Genomic DNA, 16,390 nt, shown 5'->3' with positions numbered 1-16,390 from the left:
TTTCAGTTTTTTTATAATGGATTTAATGGTGCTCCGTGGGATTTTCAAATTTTCTGATATTTTTTTATATCCCAACCCCTGATCTGTACTTCTCCACAACTTTGTCTCTGACCTGTTTGGAGAGCTCCTTGCTCTTCATGGTGCCGCTTGCTTGGTGGTGCCCCTTGCTTAGTGGTGTTGCAGACTCTGGGGCCTTTCAGAACAGGTGTATATATACTGAGATCATGTGACAGATCATGTGACACTTAGATTGCACACAAGAGGACTTTATTTAACTAATTATGTGACTTCTGAAGGTAATTGGTTGCACCATATCTTATTTAGGGGCTTCATAGCAAAGGGGGAGAATACATATGCACACACCACTTTTCCGTTGTTAATTTTTTAGAATTTTTTTGAAACAAGTTATTTTTTTCATTTCACTTCACCAATTTGGACTATTTTGTGTATGTCCATTACATGAAATCCAAATGAAAATCAATTTAAATTACAGGTTGTAACACAACAAAATAGGAAAAATGCCAAGGGGGATGAATACTTTTGCAAGGCACTGTACATTTGTTTGCAGCAATTAGACCTAGGTTACAAAACTTTCTTTGATATTGGTCACCAATATTTACATTTACCAACATACATAATTGCGTTACAGCTTCTTTTAGTATTTTTCAATACTAGATGCTTTCGGTTCATCCAGATTCTGTTGAAGCGTTTGAATAAGATTTCTTAGTTGTAAGAATTCAAAGAAATTGGTATTGGATAACCCACTTTGTTTGTAACTAATTGAATGACAGTAGAGAGCCATTAAAATACATCTGCTCAAAATTCATGATGCCACCAGGACGTAAAGGGATTGTCACTAAATTGTCATTAAATGCAGGAGGTTATGTGGTGATGTTCCAAATTGGGGTGCCTGGCGATATGGGTTTCTTCCATTTCATAAATGTATGTACATTTTCCCAAATACGAATTGAAAATCATTGGATTGATTGTTTGTTTTTTCTTCTTTAAAGCCTTGGACCCAAAGTATTGATACTATTCTAAATCATAGGGCATTACATTTATGGATGCAATACTCCTCCAAGCACAAGGATAGTCTGCTGTCTATTGTTTAGGTGAATGCAGTTGTGCGGCCCAGTATTACATTTTCATATGAGGTAGTCCAAGACCTACAGCTTTATAAGGTACAGTAAAACATTCATTTTGAGGTCTTTCCATTCCAAATAAAGTTGGAGACTAGGCCATTTACTTTCTTAAAGAAGTTGGATGGAATTGAAACTGGTAAGGCTTGAAATAAATACATAAACCTTGGTAATATCTTAATTTTGATTATGTTGACCCTAATAAAAATCATGAGCTGGCGCACACCCAGAGAACATTATTAAGTGTAGAAGTGCTGACTAACGGGGAATAAACTGGAAGCTATAAAAACAAATGGAGTCGATTATGTTTACCCTACCTGAACATCGGATTCAATCTTATCTAGTAAAGGAGAGTAGTTGATTTTATAGGCCTCCGCCAAATTTAATGGTATCAATACATCCAGGTATTTAATGTGTCTTTGTCCATTTCCACTGAAATCTACTTTCCAAGCTTGAAAAGTTATAATTAGAAATGGGCATTATTTCAGTTTTCTCCCAATTGACTTTAAATCCTGATACTGCACCATTTGCGTCCAACAGTTGCAAAATAAATTACAGAGAATGTTCTGGTTCCGATAAATATAGTAAAATGCAATCTGCATACAATGATATCATATGTTGTTCTCCACCAATCTCTATTCCCTGGATTGAGCCATGCATACTGGTTATTGATGCTAGGGGTTCCGTGGCTAAAGCAAATAAATAACTGGACATAGCACATCCCTGTCTTGTCCACTTGTTCTTATAGCTGCTTTGAGGATTTATACAACAGCTCAATCCAGGCAATAAATACTAGACCAAAACCAAACATTTTTAAGACAACCACCAAATATACCCATTCCACCCTATCGAACGCTTTTTCTGCATCCAATGATACTGGCACTTTTGGAACGTTATAGATCCTGGTATGATGGATTTTATAGAAAAATTTGCGGAGATTGTCTGAAGAAATCCTATTCCATATGAACCCTGTTTTGTCTGAGTGAATCAACTTTTGTATTATTAATTTTATGTGAAAACACAATACCTTAGCAGTGATTTTATAATCCACATTCAAAAGTGATACTGGGCTAAAGGAGCCGCATGACAATGGATCCTTATTTTTCTTTAGGGTGATTGTAGCCAAACATAGTGATTGGAGAAGTTCATTTTTCTCTAGAGCTGCTGTGAGCATAAGTAACATAGGCATAAGTAATTTGGGACGAAAGTGTCTGTAAATTCCACTGGGAATCCATCATTACCAGGAGATTTCAGATTTTGTAGACTATTACTGTCCTCCACCAGCTCACCTATTAATGTCCTCCACCAGCTCACCTATTAATGTTCTCCACCAGCTCACCTATTACTGTCCTCCACCAGCTCACCTATTAATGTCCTCCACCAGCTCACCTATTAATGTCCTCCACCAGCTCACCTATTAATGTCCTCCACCAGCTCACCTATTAATGTCCTCCACCAGCTCACCTATTAATGTCCTCCACCAGCTCACCTATTAATGTTCTCCACCAGCTCACCTATTACTGTCCTCCACCAGCTCACCTATTACTGTCCTCCACCAGCTCACCTATTACTGTCCTCCACCAGCTCACCTATTACTGTCCTCCACCAGCTCACCTATTACTGTCCTCCACCAGCTCACCTATTACTGTCCTCCACCAGCTCACCTATTACTGTCCTCCACCAGCTCACCTATTACTGTCCTCCACCAGCTCACCTATTACTGTCCTCCACCAGCTCACCTATTAATGTCCTCCACCAGCTCACCTATTACTGTCCTCCACCAGCTCACCTATTAATGTTCTCCACCAGCTCACCTATTACTGTCCTCCACCAGCTCACCTATTACTGTCCTCCACCAGCTCACCTATTACTGTCCTCCACCAGCTCACCTATTACTGTCCTCCACCAGCTCACCTATTACTGTCCTCCACCAGCTCACCTATTACTGTCCTCCACCAGCTCACCTATTACTGTCCTCCACCAGCTCACCTATTACTGTCCTCCACCAGCTCACCTATTACTGTCCTCCACCAGCTCACCTATTAATGTTCTCCACCAGCTCACCTATTAATGTCCTCCACCAGCTCACCTATTACTGTCCTCCACCAGCTCACCTATTAATGTCCTCCACCAGCTAACCTTTTGATGTCCTCCACCAGCTCACCTATTAATGTCCTCCACCATCTCACCTATTAATGTCCTCCACCAGCTCACTTATTAATGTTCTCCACCAGCTCACCTAGGGAGATGTTTCTATCCATATTAATTTTCTCTGGTTCACTCAGAATTAGTAAATTGGCCTTATTAAGGAAATTGTTTATATCTTTCTTGGAACTTTTGTTTTTGATTGATACATTTTTATGCTACCATCTGGGGTTTTAATGCTGTCGATGGTACAGTGAGGGAAAAAAGTATTTGATCCCCTGCTGATTTTGTACGTTTGCCCACTGACAAAGAAATGATCAGTCTATAATTTTAGTGGTAGGTTTATTTGAACAGTGAGAGACAGAATAACAACAAAAAATCCAGAAAACGCATGTCAAAAATGTTATAAATTGATTTGCATTTTAATGAGGGAAATAAGTATTTGACCCCCTCTCAATCAGAAAGATTTCTGGCTCCCAGGTGTCTTTTATACAGGTAACGAGCTGAGATTAGGAGCACACTCTTAAAGGGAGTGCTCCTAATCTCAGTTTGTTATCTGTATAAAAGACACCCGTCCACAGAAGCAATCAATCAATCAGATTCCAAACTCTCCACCATGGCCAAGACCAAAGAGCTCTCCAAGGATGTCAGGGACAAGATTGTAGACCTACACAAGGCTGGAATGGGCTACAAGACCATCGCCAAGCAGCTTGGTGAGAAGGTGACAACAGTTGGTGTGATTGTTCTAAAATGGAAAAACACAAAATAATTGTCAATCTCCCTCGGCCTGGGGCTCCATGCAAGATCCCACCTCATGGAGTTGCAATGATCATGAGAACAGTGAGGAATGAGCCCAGAACCACACGGGAGGATCTTGTCAATGATCTCAAGGCAGCTGGGACCATAGTCACCAAGAAAACAATTGGTAACACACTACGCCGTGAAGGACTGAAATCCTGCAGCGCCCGCAAGGTCCCCCTGCTCAAGAAAGCACATATACAGGCCCGTGTGAAGTTTGCCAATGAACATCTGAATGATTCAGAGGAGAACTGGGTGAAAGTGTTGTGGTCAGATGAGACCAAAATCGAGCTCTTTGGCATCAATTCAACTCGCCGTGTTTGGAGGAGGAGGAATGCTGCCTATGACCCCAAGAATACCATCCCCACCGTCAAACATGGAGGTGGAAACATTATGCTTTCGGGGTGTTTTTTCTGCTAAGGGGACAGGACAACTTCACCACATCAAAGGGACGATGGACGGCGCCATGTACCATCAAATCTTGGGTGAGAACCTCCTTCCCTCAGCCAGGGCATTGAAAATGTGGGGAGAAAACCTTTACAGATAACCAAGGTGTGTGCCACACATTGTCTCTCCATTGAACCCGAGGTTTCACGCATTTTGGACCAGTGGGAGGAGCTTAGGCTGCATTTCGCAGTCACCAAGTCCAGTGAACACTGCTACATGGCTGAGGTTTTATACTCCATGTACAGTGATCCTCAAAACATATTGTATTTGACTTTTTTGAAGTCAGTGCTGGGTTAGGTACAGTTGACCATCAAGGCTTTTGAGAGAGAGCAAGGAGATCCTCTTAAGCTACTTGACAGCTTGGTTAGCCTGATCAAGTCTGTGAGCAGCAGGGTGCTGAATCCACTGGCAAATGTTGATGTACTCAAAGGGCCAATAGATGGATACATCAGTCCCAAACCATACCTTTTTGAGTCAAAGACAGCTGAGCTCCACCTTGCGCCTGAGGATGAAAACAATGTCCGAAAGCGGTGTGTAGCCTTCACCATCTCCCTCACTAATGAGTTGAGGGTGAGACTGCCGGACAATATCGAAGCATTGCAGTACATGTCAGTTTTCAATGTGGAGGAAACTCTAAAGCACAATAAGAGCCCTGGAGAAATATAAAAAATAGCCAAGCTCCTTGGCTACTCCCCTGCAGAGATAGACAAGATTGTCCAGCAATGGCGTGCCATCCATCTTAGTAAATGGAATGAGACAAAAAACACACTGGGCTTCTGGAGTGAGATTTGGAAGTTCAGGGATGCAGCTGATATCAACCCGTTTCAAGAACTTGCCATGGCTGCTGTGTCTGTGTTGTCCTTGCCACACTCGAATGCTGAAGTCGAGAGAGTATTCAGCCAGATGAGTGTGGTAAAAAGCAAACTTAGAAATCGGATGTCCTTGCAGACCCTTAACTCCATCCTGTACATTCGATATGGACTGAAGCTGTCTGGTGAGGCTTGCTATGAGCACCAGCTGCCTGATAATGTTTTGCAGCTTTTTGGCACATCAGCTGCTTACTCATTTAAGTCATCTCCCTCAGTTGCTGAACCTGCCATAGAGAGCCTTGACCAAAATGACGATGACCCACTCTTTCTGTGAGCCAGCACAGCCTGTGTGTGTGGGAGGGGGTTCTGAAAAAAATAAACTTTTAACCTGAATTAGGGCCAGACTAGTTACCATCATTTTCTCACATTGCCATTGACAGTTTTTTCTATTGTCTCTTTTTGGTCCATTTAGATTGTTAATGCAGATTGTATACATTTTTTATATTTTTTATGTTATGGTTAAAAATGTTCATGTTTTACTGTGACTTGTTGTAGGCTCCTAAGTGGACCATAACGTTAAAAAACAAAACCAAACTTAAGAAAACTAAAATATAAAACAAACAAAACTAAAATAAAAAACTAAGTAACTCTGCCAGAGTGTCTCTTTTGGGTCACTTTTGCCGGTCCCAAGCCCAGATAAAGGAGGAGGGTTGGAATTGTGACATAAAAAAAAACAAGAATCGACAGAAGAAAGTTCATTTGTAGTTCTAAACATATTTAGGGTGTTTTTTACTCCCTTTTTGTCTCTCCCATGACGTTATTCCTCTCTCCTACAGCGTCCATCACAATTACATGCACATGGCCAATTATGCAAATTCTGTAATGACGTCATTTAGCGACTTCTAGCGACTTTTAGGACAGCCAATAGCTGCTTTCCTTACTGAGGAGTTGGCAACACTGCTTCTTCAGTGCTCTTCCATATCACTCCTCATCCTCAGCTATGCTGTTCACAGCCAAGGCATTCCAGAACTGCCTTCGATTTGCAGGCATCAGAGGACACAGCTTGGTGATGATGTCCATCTTCTTGGACTCTTATAGCCCTATTGCTTATTTAGATTGCATGGACGGACATTGACAGGAATAAAACCTAGTATTGAAGTGGTTGTACAGTCATAATGCACCCTCACACGGCAACTTTGATCCCCATAGATACTATAATCATCTAGGCCACAGGGATTGGTGGAAGTCATTTTGGCAAAACAGTTTCTTCCCACGTTCATGTAGTGATGGCACCGAAGCAGACACATTGAGCACACATTTGGCATGCCAAAACTTATTGTGCTAATTACATACACCTGCTCCCACAGTTGATTTCTTCAAACCAAGCTGCTTACCTATTGCAGATTCAGTCTTCCTAGCCTGGTGCAGGTCTACAATGTTGTTTCTGGTGTCCTTTGACAGCTCTTTGGTCTTGGCCAGAGTGGAGTTTGGAGTGTGACTGTTTGAGGTTGTGGACAGGTGTCTTTTATACTGATAACAAGTTCAAACAGTTGCCATTAATACAGGTAATGAGTGGAGGACAGAGGAGCCTCTTAAAGAAGAAGTTACAGGTCTGTGAGAGCCAGAAATCTTGCTTGTTTGTAGGTGACCAAATACTTATTTTCCACCATAATTTGCAAATAAATTCATTAAAAATCATACAATGTGATTTTCTGGAGAAAAAAAATTCTCAATTTGTCTGTCATAGTTGACGTGTACCTATGATGAAAATTACAGGCCTCTCTCATCTTTTTAAGTGGGAGAACATGCACAATTGGTGGCTGACTAAATACTTTTTTCCCCCCACTGTATTATTAATGATGTAGCAATGCTGTGTGTGTGCTCAACCGGAAAATGAGAGTGCGTGGTTTTGACAATTCAGTATAGGGTGCACATCTAACTGACTGTCAGCTGGCTAGAGATCGTGTGTGTGGTGTAACGTTACTGATTCAAATAACCCATGGAATGTCAGAATAAAATTATAGGGATTGTATTCATTACAGGGATAATAGATTGAAGCTAGTATAAATTGCTAATCGCCTCTTATGGGAGCAGGTAGCACAAATCTATTGCTTCATGCTAATGCTAGCTAGGTATGTTTTTACATTTTGGTATGGGCGTATCAGTTCTAATAGTTTAGGTGGCTGTCACTGGCTAGAAATTGTGTGTGTGGTGTACTGATTCAAAGAAACCATCAGATGACATTTCAGAATATAATTCATTATAGGGCTAATAGATTGAAGTCAGTATCAATTGCAGATCTCCTCTATGGGAGCTGGTAGCATTGTTAGTCTATGCTTGCTAGCTAGCTAATTAATTATATTCTCAGATCTACTTAGCTAGCTAGTTCTTACCAGTGTCTGGGTGTCGGCGTTTCAGAGCAAGTTCAACCATCATTTCACCCCGGGAATGCTGTGCCATGATGTTGTGACCCTAGATTAGCAATGTATGTATGTGTGTGTAGCTGTCAGTCAGTGTCATACAGGTTCGGTTGTATCACTATCAGAATAAAATGATATGATACCAAGGTAAAAGGCAGTAACTGCAGCCAAGGGCAGGTTAAAACCAAGCTAAAAGCCAGTAAGTTCAGTTACTGCCATTTACCTTGGTTTCACAGTAACTTTTGCGGAACTTTGATCCCCATAGATACTATAATCATCTAGGCCACAGGGATTGGTGGAAGTCATTTTGGCAAAACAGTTTCTTCCCACGTTCATGTAGTGATGGCACCGAAGCAGACACATTGTGCACACATTTGGCATGCCAAAACGTATTGTGCTAATTACATACGCCACCAACAAAGTACTGCTAATGTGACCCCCGTTTTCTCCAAAACACAATACAATAGAGGCAGGATACTTGTCCACATGATTAAGCAGGTATTTAATGTTGCAGAAATGACATTAACTCATTTTCGACCAAATGAGCAGTTACTGCCTTTTTGCTTGATCTCAATATCAATGAATATATATACAGCAAAACAGGAATCTAGAACAAATGCACCTTTATCCATAAAACTGGAAAATGATATAGCATAATTCCTATAAAAGACAATAAATCCATTATGAATGTGCAACATTTTCAATCCATTGTTCGTATGAAGTCATTGGTGGCACTCATGTCTTCTACATGATCATAACTTAACTCAGTGTGCAAAAACATTTTACAGTGTTGTTTATTCTCTCCTGTGAATCTGTGGCTCTTTTCACACTCCTTTAAATCAGGGAACTTTTGATCATAGCCTGGGAATCTGGAGATCATCATCATCAGTTCCACTACTTGCTGACTGTCTTTGACAGTGTTTCTGAACACATGGGACCTGTCCCCAAAAGCTCAGTTATATTTTTAACATGTCTTTACTCATATTTTCCAGGTCCTCTCCATGAGTAAAGAGGACAATCGTTTTCTCTCTGATTTCACCCCAGGCTTCTTCCAATTGTTTCTTCTTGCCCTCTGTGAATCGGTCAATCTGAATGACCAATAAGTACACACTAGACCCATCCCCACAGTGCTTTGTACAATCTATAACATGTTTTTCAGAATTTTTAACAGATTCATGGAAGAAGTCAGGGGTATCAATTACCCTAACCTCTGTCCCAAACTATTGCATGTACTGATTTGTCTATTAAACAATGTTGATCTGTTATATGAAGTTGTCAATAAAATGTTGGAAATTCCTGTGAGCATAGTGTAACTTAACTATATATTATTTCATAACATACCTTAAAAGGGGCAATCTGTGACTGGTACAACAATTGATTTACTTTGAAGTTGAGGATGTACAGTCACCTCCAAAATTATTGGCATCCTTGATAGAGATGAGAAAAAATACTGATTGCTATATTGTATACAATTGCTAAGAGAAAGATGTTTTGTTTAACAAGTTACATATATTTTTCAAAAAAGGAAGTTGTCAAAATTATTAGCACTCCTAAGAAAATCTGCATTAATTTTCTACTTTTTAAAAGTTAATCTCAGTTTAAGGAACTGTATTGTGGCCTTACATGGCTGTACCGTTTCACTGGGGTATAAACATTTGGTAACATGCAGGGGTTGGAACCAAAATATTTTTCCAATTGTTCCTTTACGAGCAGAACCCCTATTTGTTTTGTTTCCGTTCCAGTATTCCGACCACACTGTAATTTTTTTTAAACATTTTGATTCAATGTACAATTGTAAGGCAACCAGCTGCAATAGGATTGTGAGTTTGCTCAACATTTGGGCTTAACCAACATACATTCTCAAATGGAATTGTATGTTCACTCAATTTAAAATAGGTTGAGTGAACATACAATTCAACTGGATAATTTATTTGACCTTATTTGCTCTTTAGTTTCTTTAAACTCTTTGTGACAATACATTACATATATTGCAAGGACTTTATTCGGTTAACAGGCCACATCAAGCCTGCAAGTCACACTATGCTGGCTTGCAAAGTGATGTGTAATTCCTTTTGGAATCCAGCCAGTGAGGATATCCAACAATTGGAACTTTTAATCACCCGCAACCTGCATTGAGAATGACTGCTGGGGTAGGGAAGATCAATTATTGAGACTACGTAAATCCATTTGGAAGACCCATTTGCGACCAAGCTTTAACTTCCTGACTGATGTCTTGAGATGTTGCTTCAATATATCCACATAATTTTCCTTCCTCATGATGCCATCTATTTTGTGAAGTGCACCAGTCCCTCCTGCAGCAAAGCACCCCCACAGCATGATGCTGCCACCCCGTGATTCACGGTTGGGATGGTGTTCATCAGCTTGCAAGCCACCTTCTTTTTCCTCCAAACATAACGATGGTCATTATGACCAAACAGTTCTATTTTTGTTTCATCAGACCAGAGGACATTTCTCCAAAACGTAAGATCTTTGTCCCCATCTGCAGTTGCAAACCGTAGTCTGGCTTTTTTATGGCGGTTTTGGAGCAGTGGCTTCTTCCTTGCTGAGCGACCTTTCAGGTTATGTCGATATAGGACTCGTTTTACTGTGGATATAGATACTTTTGTACCTGTTTCCTCCAGTATCTTCACAAGGTCCTTTGCTGTTGTTCTGGGATTGATTTGCACTTTTTGCACCAAAGTACGTTCATCTCTAGGAGACAGAACGCGTCTCCTTCCTGAGCGGTATTACGGTTGCGTGGTCCCATGGTGTTTATACTTGCGTACTATTGTTTGTACAGATGAACGTGGTACCTTCAGGCGTTTGGAAATTTCTCTCAAGGATGAACCAGACTTGTGGAGGTCTACAATTTTTTTTCTGAGGTCTTGGCTGATTTCTTTTGATTTTCCCATGATATCAAGCAAAGAGGCAGTGCGTTTGAAGGTAGGCCTTGAAATACATCCACAGGTACACCTCCAATTGACTCAAATGATGTCAATTAGCCTATCAGAAACTTCTAAAGCCATGACATCATTTTCTGGAATTTTCCAAGCTGTTTAAAGACACAGTCAACTTAGTGTATGTAAACTTCTGACCCACTGGAATTGTGATACAGTGAATTGTAAGTGAAATAATCTGTCTGTAAACAATTGTTGGAAAAATTACTTGTGTCATGCACAAAGTAGATGTCCTAACCGACTTGCCAAAACTATAGTTTGTTAACAAGAAATGTGTGGAGTGGTTGAAAAACGAGTTTTAATGACTCCAACCTAAGTGTATGTTAACTTCAGACTTCAACTGTAGGTACAATAAGTCCAACTACTAACAGATTGGTTTAGTTCTGTCACGTCTACTCCTGCTCCTCCCCCTCCGGCATGCGACGTCGCGAATACTAACCACCGGTCCTGGGATTCATCATTACGCACACCTGGCATCCATCATTACGCGCACCTGCAGATCATTATGATTCACACCTGGACTCCATTACTTTCCTCATTACCTCCCATTTATATGTCCCTCCCTTACGTTTAGTCCTCAGTCGGTATTGTTCCTGTGATCATGCTATATCGCCACTGTTACGCTGTCTCGTTTCATGTTTGTTGTTTTATTAAATGTTTCACCTGCATCTCGACTCACAGCGTCATTGTTACAGAATATCGACTCCAACCATGGAAGCAGCAGGGAATTCGAATATCTCTCAGACGGTCGATGAACAGGGTTATCTTCTACATCAACACCATGACCAGCTGGCACAACTGGGATCGGCTATAGAGGAGGTTCTTCGCAGTTTGCAACGTCTCGAACACACCCAGGAGGCATTGTCTTCATCCAGTGGAGGATACTCTACAACCAGTCGACCCAGCGAGCCAGCACATCAGCCCATTCAGCAACCTGCTCAGGTCAGCGATACCCATTTATCCCTCCCGGAAAATATGACAGTACACCATCTAAATGCCGTGGCTTCCTACTTCAGTGCTCCCTCTATTTTACGCATCAGTTGGGAGCTCCCACCACGAGAGGTTCAAGGTTGCCACGGTGATTTCTCTGCTGACTGGGTGGGCGTTGGAATGGGCTCGGCCGTCTGGGAGAGAGGAGAGGAGGAGCTTGATTCTTATGTGTGGGTTCGATTCCCACGGGGGCCAGTGTGAAAAAAATAAAAAAAATAATGTATGCACTCATAACTGTAAATCGCTCTGGATTAGAGCGTCTGCTAAATGACTAAAATGTAAATGTAAATGTTATGAGGGGTTCATGGATCTGTTTAAATGTATTTTTGATCATCCCCCGGAGGGCAGAGAGGGATGTGAGCGGCTACTGCAATTACGGCAGGGTAATCAAACGGCTGCTGAGTACGCGCTCACCTTTCGGACAGTAGGAACATCCAGTGGATGGAATAAGCTGGCGCTTCATACGCTATTTAGATGAGGTTTGTGTGAAGAGGTCCAGACGGAACTGGCCTGTCTAGACGACAACCTCACCTTGGACCCACTCATTGCGATGGCCATCCGTCTGGATAACCTACTTCGGGAGCTCCGGTACTCACATCGCTTCTCTCCCTCCCTCAGTGAACACTTGGAATCAGAGTCTGAACCCATGGAGGTAGGGGTCACTCGTCTCCACACGGCAGAGCGCCACAGACGGATACAGCTGGGGCTCTGTCTGTACTGTGGACAAGGAGGGCACAAGCTCCAGAGGTGTCCGGCATGTCCGAACCCGGGATCCACAAGAGCAGAGGGACGGACACGTGATCTTCCACCCCCTAGGGCAGGAGTGAGTATTCCATCTTCATCACTGTCTACTAGGCTCTTTTTGATGTCCATTACACTATCTGACTGTCCCTCATGTACTGTGTCTACAGCGTTTGTGGATTCCGGTGCCGCGGGTAACTTTATTGACCAGACCCTTGCCTCCTCTCTTAACATCAACTCATACCCGCTCTCCTCTCCTTTTCCTGTTCAAGCCCTGGATAGTGGGCCTTTAGGATCTGGTACCGTCACCCACATCTGTCAACCACTCACCCTCACTGTGGAGTCCATTCATCAGGAGAACATTCCCTTCTTCTTTACCAGTGCACCAGTCCACAAGATCATCCTCGGCCTCCCTTGGCTTCAATGCCACAACCCTACCATCTCATGGTCGAGAATGAGAATTGCAGACTGGTCACCCGAATGCCGGAGGACCTGCTTCCCTGTCCCCTGTGGTTCCACGTCGGTTGAGAGTCCTGTGGTTGCCCTTCAGCCCAACATCCCGGAGGTATACCAGGACCTGCAGGAGGTATTCTCCAAGACCCGCGCCACCTGTCTTCCTCCTCCCCCTGGGACTGTGCCATCGACCTGCTTTCAGGTTCTGCGCCTCCGTGCAGACGCATCTACCCTCTGTCAGTGGGTGAGACCCAGGCCATGGAGGATTACATCCAAGACACACTCCAACAAGGTTTCATCCGCACGTCCACTTCCCCTGCGTCGGCTGGTTTCTTCTTCGTGGCCAAGAAGGATGGAGGGTTACGTCCCTGCATTGACTACAGAGGACTCAACGAAATCATCTGTAAGTATTGGTACCCTCTCCCATTGGTGCCGTCAGCCATCGAGCAGCTCCGCGAGGCCCGGTTCTTTTCCAAACTGGACCTGCGGAGTGCATACAATCTCATCCGCATCCGCGAGGGGGATGAGTGGAAGACGGCATTTAGCAAGAAGTCTGGTCACTAAGAGTTCTTGGTAATGCCATATGGGTTAGCCAATTCTCCGTCAGTGTTCCAGGCATTCGTTAACGAGGTGTTCAGGGACATGCTCGGCCGCCAGGTGGTCGTGTATATCGATGACATCCTGATCTACTCGGCTACCTCGAGGATCACATCATTCACGTTCGAGCAGTCCTGGAACGCCTTCTATAAACCACCTGTTCGTCAAGGCTGAGAAGTACCAATTTCACCAGAGGACGGTCTCCCTTCTTAGGCTACCAAATCAGCCCCGCAGGGTGTGAGGATGGACGACAAGAAGGTAGATGCAGTCAGGTCATGGCCAGTTCCAACCACCATAAAGGGGTTACAATGGTTTTTGGGGTTTGTCAACTTCTACCGCCGCTTCATCAGGAACTTCAGCTCTGTCACCGCTCCTCTCACCTCTCTCCTTAAAGGAGGGCCCCCGTAGGTTGGAGTGGAGCCCAGCAGCCGATGAGGCCTTCTGTCTACTCAAAGGACGTTTCACCTCTGCCCCAGTGCTCAAACACCCAGATCCCACGACATCCTTTGTGGTGGAGGTGGATGCTTCAGAGGTAGGCGTGGGGGCAGTTCTGTCTCAACGACAGGGTAACCCACAGAAGTTGTACCCGTGTGCGTTTCACTCTAAGAAACTGTCCCCTGCAGAGAGGAAATACGACGTCGGTGATCGTGGAGCTGCTGGCGGTGAAGTTGGCATTAGAGGAGTGGAGACACTGGCTGGAGGGCGCCAAGGAGCTATTCATCATTCTCCCCGACCATCGGAACCTGAAGTACATACTGACAGCGAGGAGGCTGAATCCGCGCCAAGCAAGGTGGGCCCTTTTCTTCACAAGGTTTGACTTCACGCAGACCTATTGCCCATGTTCTAAGAACACCAAGGCCGATGCTCTGTCCCGTCTCGGGGAGGGTAATGTCCAGAATGTGCCCATAATTCCATCCTCCCGAGTCGTAGCTCCTGTGGTCTGGGACGTAAATGCGGACATCCGCCAAGCTCTGGAGTCTGCACCCACTAATTGTCCTCCGGAGCGCATTTACGTTCCCACAGGGATAAGGGATCGGCTGCTGACCTGGGCGCACACAGCTGTCGTCGCTGGACATCCAGGAATTTCTCGCACTACCCAATCCATCTCTGGGAAATACTGGTGGCCCACCTTAGCGCAGGACGTCACTCGCTATGTCAACTCCTGTTCCGTATGTGCTCAAACCAAGTCTCCCCGGGAACGCTCCAACAGGGAAGCTCCTGCCGCTTCCCATGTCTCAGCGACCCTTGTCACATCTATCCATTGACTTTGTAACCGATCTCCCCTCCTCTGATGGTTTCACCACTATTTTGGTGGTAGTGGATAGATTTTCTAAGTCCTGTCGTTTAATCCCTCTTCCTGGTCTCCCCACTGCTCTCCAGGTCACTGAGGCACTCTTCCGGCATTATGGCCTTCCGGGAGGACATCGTCTCCGACCGTGGCCCCCAATTCACATCACGAGTATGGAGGGCCTTCATGGAGAAGCTCAGGGTCACGGTCAGCCTCACTTCCGGGTACCGGCCTCAGTCCAATGGGCAGGTGGAGAGGATGAACCAGGAGCTGGGAGGTTCCTGAGGAGTCACTGTCAGGACCGGTAGGGTGAGTGGGCACGATTCCTTCCATGGGCACAGTACGCCCAGAACTCGCTACGTCACTCCTCCACTGGGTTGACCCCCTTCCAGTGTGTTCTGGATTTTCAGCCGGCCCAAGCTCCGTGGACCCCGGGCCAGACCGAAGCTCCTGCGGTTGATGAGTGTGGAGCGACTCTCACGTGAGACTCCAATTCGCCGTCCATCATCAAAAGGAACAGGCAGGCTTTCTGGCCTTCTACCAGGAACCTCCCACTCCGCCTGCCCTGCAAGAAACTGAGCCCACCGTTTGTGGGGCCATTCAAGGTTCTCTGGAGGGTCAACGAGGTGTCGTATAGGTTACAGCTGCCCAGTCATTATCGTATCGCACCCTCTTTTCATGTCTCCTTCTCAGGCCGGTCGTTCCTGGTCCCCTAGCTGATGCTGTCCCCCACGACACCCCCCCTGGACATCGAGGGGAGTCCGGTGTATGCTTTCAGATCCCTACTGGACTCCCGGCCCGTGGGGGTCGGCTCCAGTACCTGGTGTACTGGGAGGGGTATGGCCCAGAGGAGCGGTGTTGGGCTCCTCTGGAGGACATTCTGGATCCCAACATCATCCGTGATTTCCACCTTCGCCGTCCGGACCGACCCGCTCCTCGTCTCGGGGTCGTCCCTCTGGTCGTCCTGCAGCGGGAGCCGCTGCGTCCAGAGGGGGGTACTGTCACGTCTACTCCTGCTGCTCCCCTCCGGCGTGCGACGTCACAGGAATACTAACCACCAGTCCTGGGTTTCATCATTACGCACACCTGGCATCCATGATCCGTAAAGATCATTATGATTCACACCTGGACTCCATTACCTTCCTCATTACCTCCCATTTATATGTCCCTCCCCTTACGTTTAGTCCTCAGTCGGTATTGTTCCTGTGATCATGCTATATCGCCACTGTTACGCTGTCTCGTTTAATGTTTGTTGTTTTATTAAACGTTTCACCTGTACCTGCTTCTCGACTCACAGCCACATTGTTACAAGTTCATTAGTTTGTTATTTTTTTTCTGTAGCATAAGATTACTCAACCAGTCGTGGTCAAAAGTTTTGAGAATAACACAAATACTAATTTTCACAAAGTCTGCTGCCTCAGTTTTGATTTTGGCAATTTGCATATACTCCAGAATGTCATGAAGAGTGATCAGATGAATTGCAATTAATTGCAAAGTCCCTCTTTGCTATGAAAATTAACCTAATCCTTAAAAAAACATTTCCACTGCATTTCAACCCTGCCACAAAAAGACCAGCTGCCATCATGTCAGTGATTCTCTAGTTAAC

General features: G+C 44.4%; 1 pseudogene; it reads left to right on the top strand.

Moving 5' to 3' along the window:
• The window catches only part of LOC123484977, a 54,895-nt pseudogene extending 41,432 nt beyond the window's left edge, over positions 1-13,463 (top strand).
• The last annotated feature ends 2,927 nt before the right edge of the window (positions 13,464-16,390 follow it).

This window comes from Coregonus clupeaformis, unplaced genomic scaffold, assembly GCF_020615455.1.
Source record: "Coregonus clupeaformis isolate EN_2021a unplaced genomic scaffold, ASM2061545v1 scaf0522, whole genome shotgun sequence".
Taxonomy (NCBI): Eukaryota; Metazoa; Chordata; class Actinopteri; order Salmoniformes; family Salmonidae; genus Coregonus; species Coregonus clupeaformis.
The sequence above is the reverse complement of the archived record's forward strand: the minus strand, read 5'-3'. Positions and strand labels throughout refer to the sequence as shown.